Source organism: Poromitra crassiceps (assembly GCF_964638095.1).
Source record: "Poromitra crassiceps genome assembly, chromosome: 16".
NCBI lineage: Eukaryota > Metazoa > Chordata > Actinopteri > Beryciformes > Melamphaidae > Poromitra > Poromitra crassiceps.
Window position 1 is genome coordinate 17,242,283 of NC_139645.1, and position 11,307 is coordinate 17,253,589.

General features: G+C 40.7%; 1 long non-coding RNA gene across 1 annotated transcript; it reads right to left on the bottom strand.

Annotated features, from left to right (window-relative positions):
- Positions 1–794: 794 nt before the first annotated feature.
- On the bottom strand, positions 795–10,612 carry LOC310791341. The gene is made up of 3 exons (XR_014553433.1): positions 10,531–10,612; positions 2,423–2,479; positions 795–1,077 (listed from the first exon to the last, which is right to left on the bottom strand). It is a non-coding gene; the product is annotated as an uncharacterized lncRNA (long non-coding RNA).
- Positions 10,613–11,307: the final 695 nt, after the last annotated feature.

Here is an 11,307-nt window from a genome sequence, read left to right on the forward strand (position 1 = left end):
TAAAACAGATCAGTGCATGTAATCAGAAGCTATAGGAAGCTATGGCGGCTTTTGTTTGCGATTGTGGTGGGAGCCTGGTACATCATCCTCACAGAAGGTTTCACAGCCCTGGCTCTTTCTGGCTGATGGAGTTCATTTCACCATTTGGGAAATATTTTTTTAGACAGCATCATTCAGTCCCTGAAAGCTACCATCTTAAAGCTGCCTATGAAGCTTGATACTTCTTTACACTGTTCTTTAGTGTTCCAAGTGGACAGTTTTTCCAACCCCAGATTGTGATTTTACAGAGGTTTATTTATTCAGAAAACGAGCCCATAAATAGACCAGGGAATAATTCCTTATGTGACGATTAAATGTGACCAATTGTTAAAATGGGTTTATACATATTTTGTTTTTGAAATAACATTTGTGCTCATCACACTGTTCACTCATATTTTCACTATTCTTCCTTCATTATCCATCTCTTTCATCTTTTATCCATCTTTTTTTTCTCACTCTGTGTCCTTCATCCATTCTTCCACTCCAGCCATACCAACCCATGGTCTGTCCATGGTCTGTCTCACTCTTTTCTCTCTCCCCATGTCGGATGTAGTAGTTAGTGGCTGAACAATAGATTGATATCCATATGGTATGAGACTAGATACTTCATATCGTGATGTCACTCAACAGCACGAGATGGATTCGCCCAGGTGACTTCAGGTCACTTTTCAGGTGAATACATCTTGTGATTGTGATTGTGCACAATCACCTCACAAAATAAAGAAACAAATGCAGACAAAATAATGTAGGCTGTCAAACTTTTATTTGATTAATCTGGTAACTGAATTACACAGGTGCTATTTCATCACACTATTCAGTGTTTCCTGACTCTTAACACTTTGTAATCACACTGCACATGCTTTTAATCGTGTCCCAGGTGATGGGACACACTTTGGCCTGTACATCGCCCTGTACAGTCTTACAGACTTTCGTGATCATGTTCTTGGTGGTTGTCAAGACCAAGAGGTTTGCATCAGACTGACGTGTGGCACAGATCAGAACCAACAGCAGACACACAAACTGGATCTTCATGATTGTCTGGTGGAGAAAGTGAAGAAAATAATTATTATCAAACACTTTAAAAGGCACACACAACCATTTTGCCAACAACTGACAAGCAAGTCATTAGCCAATGGTCATCGTTCCAGAGAGAAATATTGCCCATCTCCATTCCATGTTACCTCTCTGTATCATCTCCTTCAGATGAAAAGTGTGATGCTTTCGCCAAGACATATAGGGCCCTATTTTGACAACCATAGCGCATGGTCTAAGCCTTCGTTCACACCATACGCCAAAGCCACGCTAAAGCCATGCTGAAGCTACGCAGCGCTATGGCAGTTTCATGTCTGTGTCCTTGTTAACAGGCGAGATCGTTTACACCAGCCGCACGCCACGCCACGCTGCAGCCACGCTGAAGCTATGCTGACGCTATGCTGAAGCCACGCTGAAGCCACGCTGCAGCCACGCTGAAGCTATGCTGAAGCTACACTGAAGCCACACTGAAGCCACGCTGAAGCCACGCTGCAGCCACGCTGCAGCCACGCTGAAGCTATGCTGAAGCTACGCTGAAGCCACGCTGAAGCCACGCTGCAGCGATAGTTTCAGCTTCTGTTCTATTTTTCAAGCGTGCTGCGCGCTGCACCGGAGCTGCCAGGCATGAACATGCATGTAACATGAACCAATCAAAGTGTCATCTCCAATTCCCTTTAAGAGCGAGAGTGCTTGCACCTTGACACATTTATATTTAAATTACAGATTCAGAAGTTGGAGAAATTAACAGTTTTGTAACGCGTCCTTTTACAGCCCCGTAATTACTAAATATTGACGGTAAATGGTAAATGAGCTATAGTTTATTATTGGGTATTTACCACTGGTAAATAAGTAGGTAAATACAGAGAAACTACAGCGGAAATACTATGAAAACCCTCCAACCAACTCAACTAAGTTTGTGTTTACTGCATTGAAAAGGGAATAACCATGCTATCCAATCCAATAGATATGGTAAGAGCCTGGTAATACCATACCTACTTATTTATCAGTGGTAATTACCAAATAATATATTATAATTCACACCCAAGCTTTCTGCACCCTTTAAATATCAGGCAAGACTGGGTTTTTGTTGGTCAAAGCGTAAGGACTTTCCAATGCCTGAAGACAGCAATAGATCAACAACAATGCACCTGGCCACACCTCCTTTAAAGACCAGTACACCCACGGGAGCACAGATGAGCACAAGTATAATTGCTATTTAGACAACATGTGTGCTGGTCGTGAAACTTAAACTGTGTAGGTTGGAAACCAGCAATGACACTGTCTTGCGCCACTTTTGCGCCGGGTGTAAGATAAGGCCCATAAGCTGATAATGGGAGTAACAGCAGCTTACCCTTGATGTTCAGGTTGAAGGTGATGATCACGTCTTGCTTCTTTCCTCTTGGCAATTCTGCAATTGTTTAAAAGGCACAGGAAGCGTAAGCACCTTTGACAAACTGTTGTTAAACTCAAGTGAACTCTCATACAGGTGTGGGAAGACTTGTCCTTTCCCTCTGGGGCTGTGTGGCCTAACATGATTGGCTGGTCTATTATCAAGACATTCAAAAGATACAATTTGAATATTCTATTCTCTCCATGTTTACATTTGGACCGAACATATCAGGCTACTGAGGCTAAAATGGGTGTCGATATTTGGTCTATCTACAAACACATTTTCAAGTTTGCCCAGCTTAGTCTGAATAAGGTTTAAAGTGATGAATCACACATTTCCCAGGGAGTGGCTGAAGAGTTCATTTCTTCCTCTCACTAATCAAATCAATCAGTTTTCTATATCTATTATATTGTCTTAATGACTTAGGGAGTCAGTGTTGAAATGGTTCAAGACATACAGGTCTATGCAGTTTAAGATGTACCCATGGGGAGGGGGGGGGGATGCAGCAGCAGAGGGAGAGGACTAGCTAGCCATTCCAAACCTGTATGAGTGCATGTTCACTTGAGTTCAACAACAATTTAGCTTGTTCACTAGTCCAGTGGTTCCCAACCTTTTTTTGTCTTACTGTATGTTCCCCTTGAGCTGTTTTGCCATGCCAATTAGTGCCCCCTCACTCATGCGTGTCGATGATTCTCCTAAATGTGTTCTATTAAACTCATATTAATTAGTATCTAACACAACTGATTATTAAATGAATATGCAATTCTGACAGGTTATGATTGAAGCCATTCATCCATGATTGTCTTGGTTTTCACGCAGTTTTAACATGTGTGAACGTGACCTCTTCACAGTGTGTGTAACAGTTGACACCTGCCAGGGGGGAACTACATACCATTTTAGCAATGGGCTTATGAAATTACTTGGAATGTGTATATTTTTTTAATTATTTTTGAAATTAATTGTAATCCCCAATCTTTCCACGTACCCCCCTGCAAGCTATACTCAAGTACCCCTAGGGAAAAATATACTCCATATTTGGTTTATCTATGAGCTCATCTTCAGATATGCTTGTTGCTTTTCAGCGGTCAAAAATGCCAAAATGGAGAAATAAAGATGTGTTTATAAATCTGCCTGGCTTAGTGACTGTGGACAACACTTTAATAGATTTATATTAGTACAGTAGGTCTACACAGTATGAATGTAGTGTTTTGAAGGTTGCTCTATGTGCTTTGATGCCATCCACAATATCTGTGCTTGACTAAGCTGAAGACATATATACTTGAAACTTGAAAAGGCGATGTTTATTCTTCCGTTTTCATCCACATCAATTGTTTTTGAACACCAAAACAACGAGCCTAACTGAACATGAGCTTATTTGTAGATAGACCAAATATAGACACCCATTATATCCTCAGTAGCCTGATATAGGCTCCATATGTGGACATGGAGAGAATAAAATATTCAAATTGTATCTTTTGAATGTCTTGATAATAGACCAGCCAAGAGTAGTATATTCAAATTGTATCTTTTGAATGTCTTGATAAGAGACCAGCCAATCATGTAGCCACACAGCCCCAGAGGGAGAGGACAAGTCTTCCCACACCTGTATGAGAGTGCATGTTCACTTAACTTTGCATGTAATCAGAAGCTATAGGACGCTATGGCGGCTTTTGTTTGTGATCTTGGTGGGAGCCTGGTACATCATCCTCGGCCTCGCAGAAGGTTTCACAGCCCTTGGCTCTTTCTGGGTGATGTAGTTCATTTCACCATTTGGGAAATGATATTTCTTTAGACTAGAGCCCGACCGATATATCAGTCCACCGATATTATCGGCCGATATGTTGGCCGATATGCCAATATTTTTTTATTTTGTATTTTTTAAGTCATAGACAACATGTTGTGTATATTTGATATTTTTCTTAATTCAAGTTATATTTTATATTTGTTATATTTGTGTTTTTGTATTTCTAGTTATTTATAATTATTAAATCCCCAGTTAAGTTTACTGTTTCATGTCAATTTGGACAATAAAGTTTATTGATAAGCTGTAAAATATCCTGCCTACATTACTTATCTCAAGTCATGTCAAGTCATATATTTGTCAAGTGTTTGATATTTGAGGGATAATGCAAAAACATTGTGTAATATAATGTGTATATATAATATAAGAATATCGGCCGATATATCGATATTGGAATTTTTTTACTCTCTAATATCGGTATCGGCATCGGCCTCAAAAATCCAGTATCGGTCGGGCTCTATTGAATGATGCTGTCTAAACTTTAGACAGCATAATTCAGTCCCTGAAAGCTACAGGACCATCTTAAAGCTGCCTATGAAGCATGATACTTCCTTACACTGTTCTTTAGTGTTCCAAAATAACATTTGTGCTCATCACACTGTTCACTCATATTTTCACTATTCTTCCTTCATTATCCATCTCCCTTCTTTTTTTTCTCGCTCTGTATCCTTCATCCATTCTTCCACTCAGCCATACCAACCCATGGTCTGTCCATGGTCTGTCTCACTCTTTTCTCTCTCCCCATGTCGGATGTAGTAGTTAGTGGCTGAACAATAGATTGATATCCATATGGTATGAGACTAGATACTTCATATTGTGATGTCACTCTACAGCACGAGATGGATTTGCCCAGGTGACTTCAGGTCACTTTTCAGGTGAATACATCTTGTGATTGTGATTGTGCACAATCACCTCACAAAATAAAGAAACAAATGCAGACAAAATAATGTAGGCTGTCAAACTTTTATTTGATTCATCTGGTACTTTTCCATCAAAGTGCACAGGTTCCTGTTTCTCACATTTGGTTCTTATGCGGTAGTAGAAAGGTCGATATTGATAGACGGGACACAAAGGTTTTTTGCCTTCATCCATGATCCAACATTCAATGAGTTCAAAATATTTCACGGTTTTGACCAAAGAATCCTCTCTGTTATTCTTAAGTATTCTTTAATATGTTCTTACAGATGTCCTTGATTGTCTTGGTGTCGCCGAAGATGAAAGTATTAAAGACCTTACATTTGCCGTCGTTAGTGAAGATCTCATCCTTCATCGCATCGTCACACTTAAAAGCATCTCTCTTCCCATTATTGATATGCTGATTGATATCTACCGGTCGATCGCAAAGGCCGTGCTGGTAGATCACCTTCCCATTCATAAAAATCCATTTAAAGAGCGTGGTGCAGGTAAAACAAAATATATATATATATATTTACAGTTAGGACTCAAGATTCTTATGAAAATAACCCCCAAAAAACAAAAACAAAATTCAAACATGCTCCCAGGGCAGAAATATGTAGAAAAAGGTGGCATTATAATGCACATGTAAAAAAAAAGAAAAAGAAACCCATCTGTGCAGATAACACCTGTGACGTCACTCGGGCTACTGTACTTACTGTAATAATAATAATATACAGTCAATGTGTACAGCAGAAAACTTTGCAAAACACCAGACGTACGATAATTATCGTATCTGTACCATAACTTACCACCAAAACCAATAGCATTTTGACCCTCTGGTACGATAATTCGACACTGCCCAGAATGCATTTCGGCATTGACGGGATTTTTATTTTTATTTTTTTCCCCCGATTTTTTAAAATCCCATTTTATCCCCCATTAGTAGGGGTGTCACAATATATCGTCCCACGAAATTTCGCGATAGTAAAACGTCACGATATGTATCGTTGAGATGAAATCTCATATCGAGAGAAAAAAAAAAAACCCTTTTTTTTTTTTTTTTTTTTTTTTCCAAAAATAGACAAAGAAACGTCTTTGTTTGTTGAAGTTCAATGTGTGGAAAGTAGTTCAGTTGAACAAGTCTCTGAAGAGACACATGAGAAGTTATACAGGAGAGAAACCATTCAATTGAGTTTCTGGCAAAACTGTTTACTTGACAGGAAAAACTGAAGATGCATAAAAAATAGATTAAGAAAAGTCTTGTTGTTTGAGTTTGAAGAAAAACTGAAGATGCATAATGAGAATTTATACTGCTGAGAAACCTTTTAGTTCAAAGTAAATCTAAGTGACGGTGTAACTCATTTTATTTCAAGATAAGTCTTATCTCCAATCTCATGTTTTTTCTAGTTGTTATTGTAATAACAATTTCCCACAACAGCATGTTTTGTATTTGTGCATTTCAAATAAAATACTACTTTTCCAGTCATATATTGTCATTATTCAAGTTTAAAAAAATATTGTTAAAATCGTATCGTATCGTATCGTTATCGTGAACCCAGTATCGTGATACGTATCGTATCGTGAACTGAGTGTATCGTGACACCCCTACCCATTAGTGCTCATTTGATTTCTCAATCCTGGTTGCTACTCCATCCTCTGCCGATCTGGGGAGAGCCGAGACTGGCTCCATGCTTCCTCCGAGACATGGGCAGTCAGTCAGCCGCTTCTTTTCACCTGACAGAGGAAGCTTCACCGGTAGGACATAGCACGTGGGAGGTTCACGCTATTCCAACCAGTTCCCCTCCCTCTGAACAGGCGCCCTTAACGACCAGAGGAGGAACCACACTAGCAACCAGGATATTGCATGTTTTGGTGAAGGGGGTTCCTATATGAAGGAAACCCCCGGGAAGCACGGGGAGAACATGCAAACTCCACACAGAAAGGCCCTTTTGACGAAACCACCCGGGCGGTGGGCACTCGAGGACATGCGGACGGGCACGCATTCCTTCAGCGTTCACATCGTCCCAGGTGGGAATTGAACCCAGGACCTTCGAGCTGTGAGGTGACAGCGCTTACCACTGCACCACCGTACCCCCCCCCGCATTGACGGGAATTGTATACAGATACGAACTGATAACCGAAAACGGAGGTTTGGGATAAGGTGTGTTTTCTGTGCTGTTATGACATGGAGGGAGAGACAACAAGCTAACACTATTAGCTAGCCTTGGTTTGTAAGGTAGCCTACTCCGTTGTGAATTACGTTAACTTTGTGCTCTGTTGTGATTGTCTAATATATGATTTAAAATCATTTGCCCTGTGCGTGATTCCAAATCAGTTCAGTTGTGGCTGCTGCAAGCATGATAAGAGGGACAAACAGTGATAACTGACTGTTGTTTAACACACTTAGTATGATGTGACACCTCGTCAAAGTGCTGTAAACATTTTGCTAACAAGGTTCTTGTCAGGCGATCACATCGTTATTGCTTAGATTATTTTGGTTGTGATAACGGAGCTGGCATCCATGGAGACATTCAATTGCTCCGTACATTATCATGATCTCTTTTCCATAAACCTTGATGTGTAGCCTACATCACTGATTCTCAACCTTTTTCATATCAAGGACCCCTCACTTGTATGGCATCAACAACATCTAAGCAAAACATTCAGTTGAACTATGCTGGTCTGTATCCTCTAATAATCTGTTACTCCTGCCTCCATTGGCTCTGTTAAAACAGATCAGTGCATGTAATCAGAAGCTATAGGAAGCTATGGCGGCTTTTGTTTGCGATCTTGGTGGGAGCCTGGTACATCATCCTCACAAAAGGTTTCACAGCCCTGGCTCTTTCTGGCTGATGGAGTTCATTTCACCATTTGGGAAATGATATTTCTTTAGACATCAGTCAGTCCCTGAAAGCTACCATCTTAAAGCTGCCTATGAAGCTTGATACTTCTTTACACTGTTCTTTAGTGTTCCAAGTGGACAGTTTTTCCAACCCCAGATTGTGATTTTACAGAGGTTTATTTATTCAGAAAACAAGCCCATAAATAGACCAGGGAATAATTCCTTATGTGACGATTAAATGTGACCAATTGTTAAAATGGGGTTATACATATTTTGTTTTTGAAATAACATTTGTGCTCATCACACTGTTCACTCATATTTCCACTGTTCTTCCTTCATTATCCATCTCCCTTCTTTTCTGTCTCGCTCTGTATCCTTCATCCATTCTTCCACTCCAGCCATACCAACCCATGGTCTGTCCATGGTCTGTCTCACTCTTTTCTCTCTCCCCATGTCGGATGTAGTAGTTAGTGGCTGAACAATAGATTGATATTCATATGGTATGAGACTAGATACTTCATATTGCGATGTCACTCAACAGCACGAGACGGATTTGCCCAGGTGACTTCAGGTCACTTTTCAGGTGAATACATCTTGTGATTGTGATTGTGCACAATCACCTCACAAAATAAAGAAACACATGCAGACAAAATAATGTAGGCTGTCAAACTTTTATTTGATTCATCTGGTAACTGAATTACACAGGTGCTATTTCATCACACTATTCAGTGTTTCCTGACTCTTACGCTATTCCAACAAAGTGCACAGGTTCCTCATTCCTACATAAGATTTCTATGCCGTGTTCAGAAGATACAGGATAATAGCTGCACGGAGGTGTATTGTTAGGATTGGTGTTCAAGGTACTCAAACACTCAATGAGGTGAAACAGTGTATTGCTTTTGACATAATCTTCCATTACTCCCTCACAGAGGATCCTGATGTTCGCATCAGGATTGTTGTCGAAGATGAAAGTATTGAAGTTCTTACATTTGCCGTTTATATAGAAGATGTTATCATTCATCACGTCGTCACAGTTAAAAGCATTTATATTCCCTTCATTGATATGCTTCCTTTTGAACCAGGAATAACTGGCGTCTGCAGACTGGGGCACAGTGGCACAGATCAGAACCAACAGCAGACACACAAACTGGATCTTCATGATTGTCTGGTGGAGAAAGTGAAGAAAATCATTATGATCAAACACTTTAAAAGGCACACACAACCATTTTGCCAACAACTGACAAGCAAGTCATTAGCCAATGGCCATCGTTCCAGAGAGAAATATTGCCCATCTCCGTTCCATGTTACCTCTCTGTATCATCTCCTTCAGATGAAAAGTGTGATGCTTTCGCATATATATGAATTTAGCTAGTTACAGGATGCACAGTCTGTGGCACAAATTGTACTTAAGTTAAAGGTGTGTTTTGGAGTAACATGAACTCAACCAATCAAAGTGTCATCTCCAATTCCCTTTAAGAGCGAGAGTGCTTCTACCTTGACACATTTATATTTGAATGACAGATTCAGAAGAAATTACTCAATATTGACGGTAAATGTAAATTAGCTCTAGTTTATTATTGGGTATTTACCACTGGTAAATAAGTAGGTAAATACAGAGAAACTACAGCGGAAATATTATGAAAACCCTCCAACCAACTCAACTGGTTTGTGTTTATTGCATTGAAAAGGGAATAACCATGCTATTCAATCCAATAGATATGGTAAGAGCCTGGTAATACCATACCTACTTATTTATCAGTGGTAATTATCAAATAATATATTATAATTCACACCAAGCTTTCTGCACCCTTTACATATCAGGCAAGACTGGGTTTTTGTTGGTCCAAACGTAAGGACTTTCCAATGCCTGAAGACAGCAATAGACCAACAACAATGCACCTGGCCACACCTCCTTTAAAGACCAGTACACCCACGGGAGCACAGATGAGCACAAGTATAATTGCTATTTAGACAACATGCATGCTGGTCGTGAAACATAAACTGTGTAGGTTGGAAACCAGCAATGACACTGTCTTGCGCCACCAGGGGCGGACTGGGATCATAATTCAGGCCGGGCATTAGATACCAAGCAGGCCAGGCTGATACGGGCCGACGCGCATGCCGGCGTCCCTTTGGGCCGTTTGAAGCCCAATTTGCGCCGTTTGAAGCCAGATTTGGGCCGTTTGAAGCCCAATTTGGGCCGTTTGAAGCCCAATTTGGGTTGTTTGAAGCCAAATTTGGGCCGTTTGAAGCCCAATTTGGGCAGAGTCCAATTTTACAATGAGATGCACCCACTTTAACCCTGAATAAAGTAATAAAACCACTAGTAAACCAGTAGGCGGCACCTGGCCTGCTGTTCAGTGAGTGGCCTGACTGCGGGCACCAATTTTTTTTTTTTTTTTTTTTGCAGGCCAGGCCACCGGGCATTTGCACAACGTGCCCGATTATGCAGTCCGCGCCTGTGCGCCACTTTTGCGCCTGGTGGAAGATAAGGCCCATAAGCTGATAATGGGAGTAACAGCAGCTTACCCTTGATGTTCAGGTTGAAGGTGATGATCACGTCTTGCTTCTTTCCTCTTGGCAATTCTGCAATTGTTTAAAAGGCACAGGAACTGTTGTTAAACTCAAGTGAACATGCACTCTCATACAGGTGTGGGAAGACTTGTCCTTTCCCCGTAGTACGGCAACCATTTTAGGGCATCGTCAGTTCTTGTGTCTCCTACTAAACCATGTCGAGTGTGCTCTGAAACACCTTCGGTCCTCACACGAAAACGCTGTCATTCCTCCTGCAACGTGCCTCACTTATCACTCAAACTAGCTGTCAGTCATCACTCCTCACGTCTCACATGAAAACGCTGTCATTCGTTGTTTTTGGTTGTTCTTGCATATTGTGCGATGACTGATGTGTGAGGAGTCAAACAGTAATGCAGGAAGACTGACAGCGTTTTCGTGTGAGGACCGAAGGTGTTTCAGAGCACACTTGATATGGTTTAGTACGAGACACAAGAACTGACAACGCTTAGACTGAGGAATGATAGCCAATACTCTGATGGAGGAGGATGCCCTAAAATGGTTGCCGTACTACGGGGCTGTGTGGCCTAACATGATTGGCTGGTCTATTATCAAGACATTCAAAATATATAATTTGAATATAGCCTACTACTCTTGGCTGGTCTATTATCAATACATTGAAAAGATCCAATTTGAATATACTATTCTCTCCATGTCAGCTTACCCTTGATGTTCAGGTTGAAGGTGATGATCACGTCTTGCTTCTTTCCTCTTGGCAATTCTGCAATTGTTTAA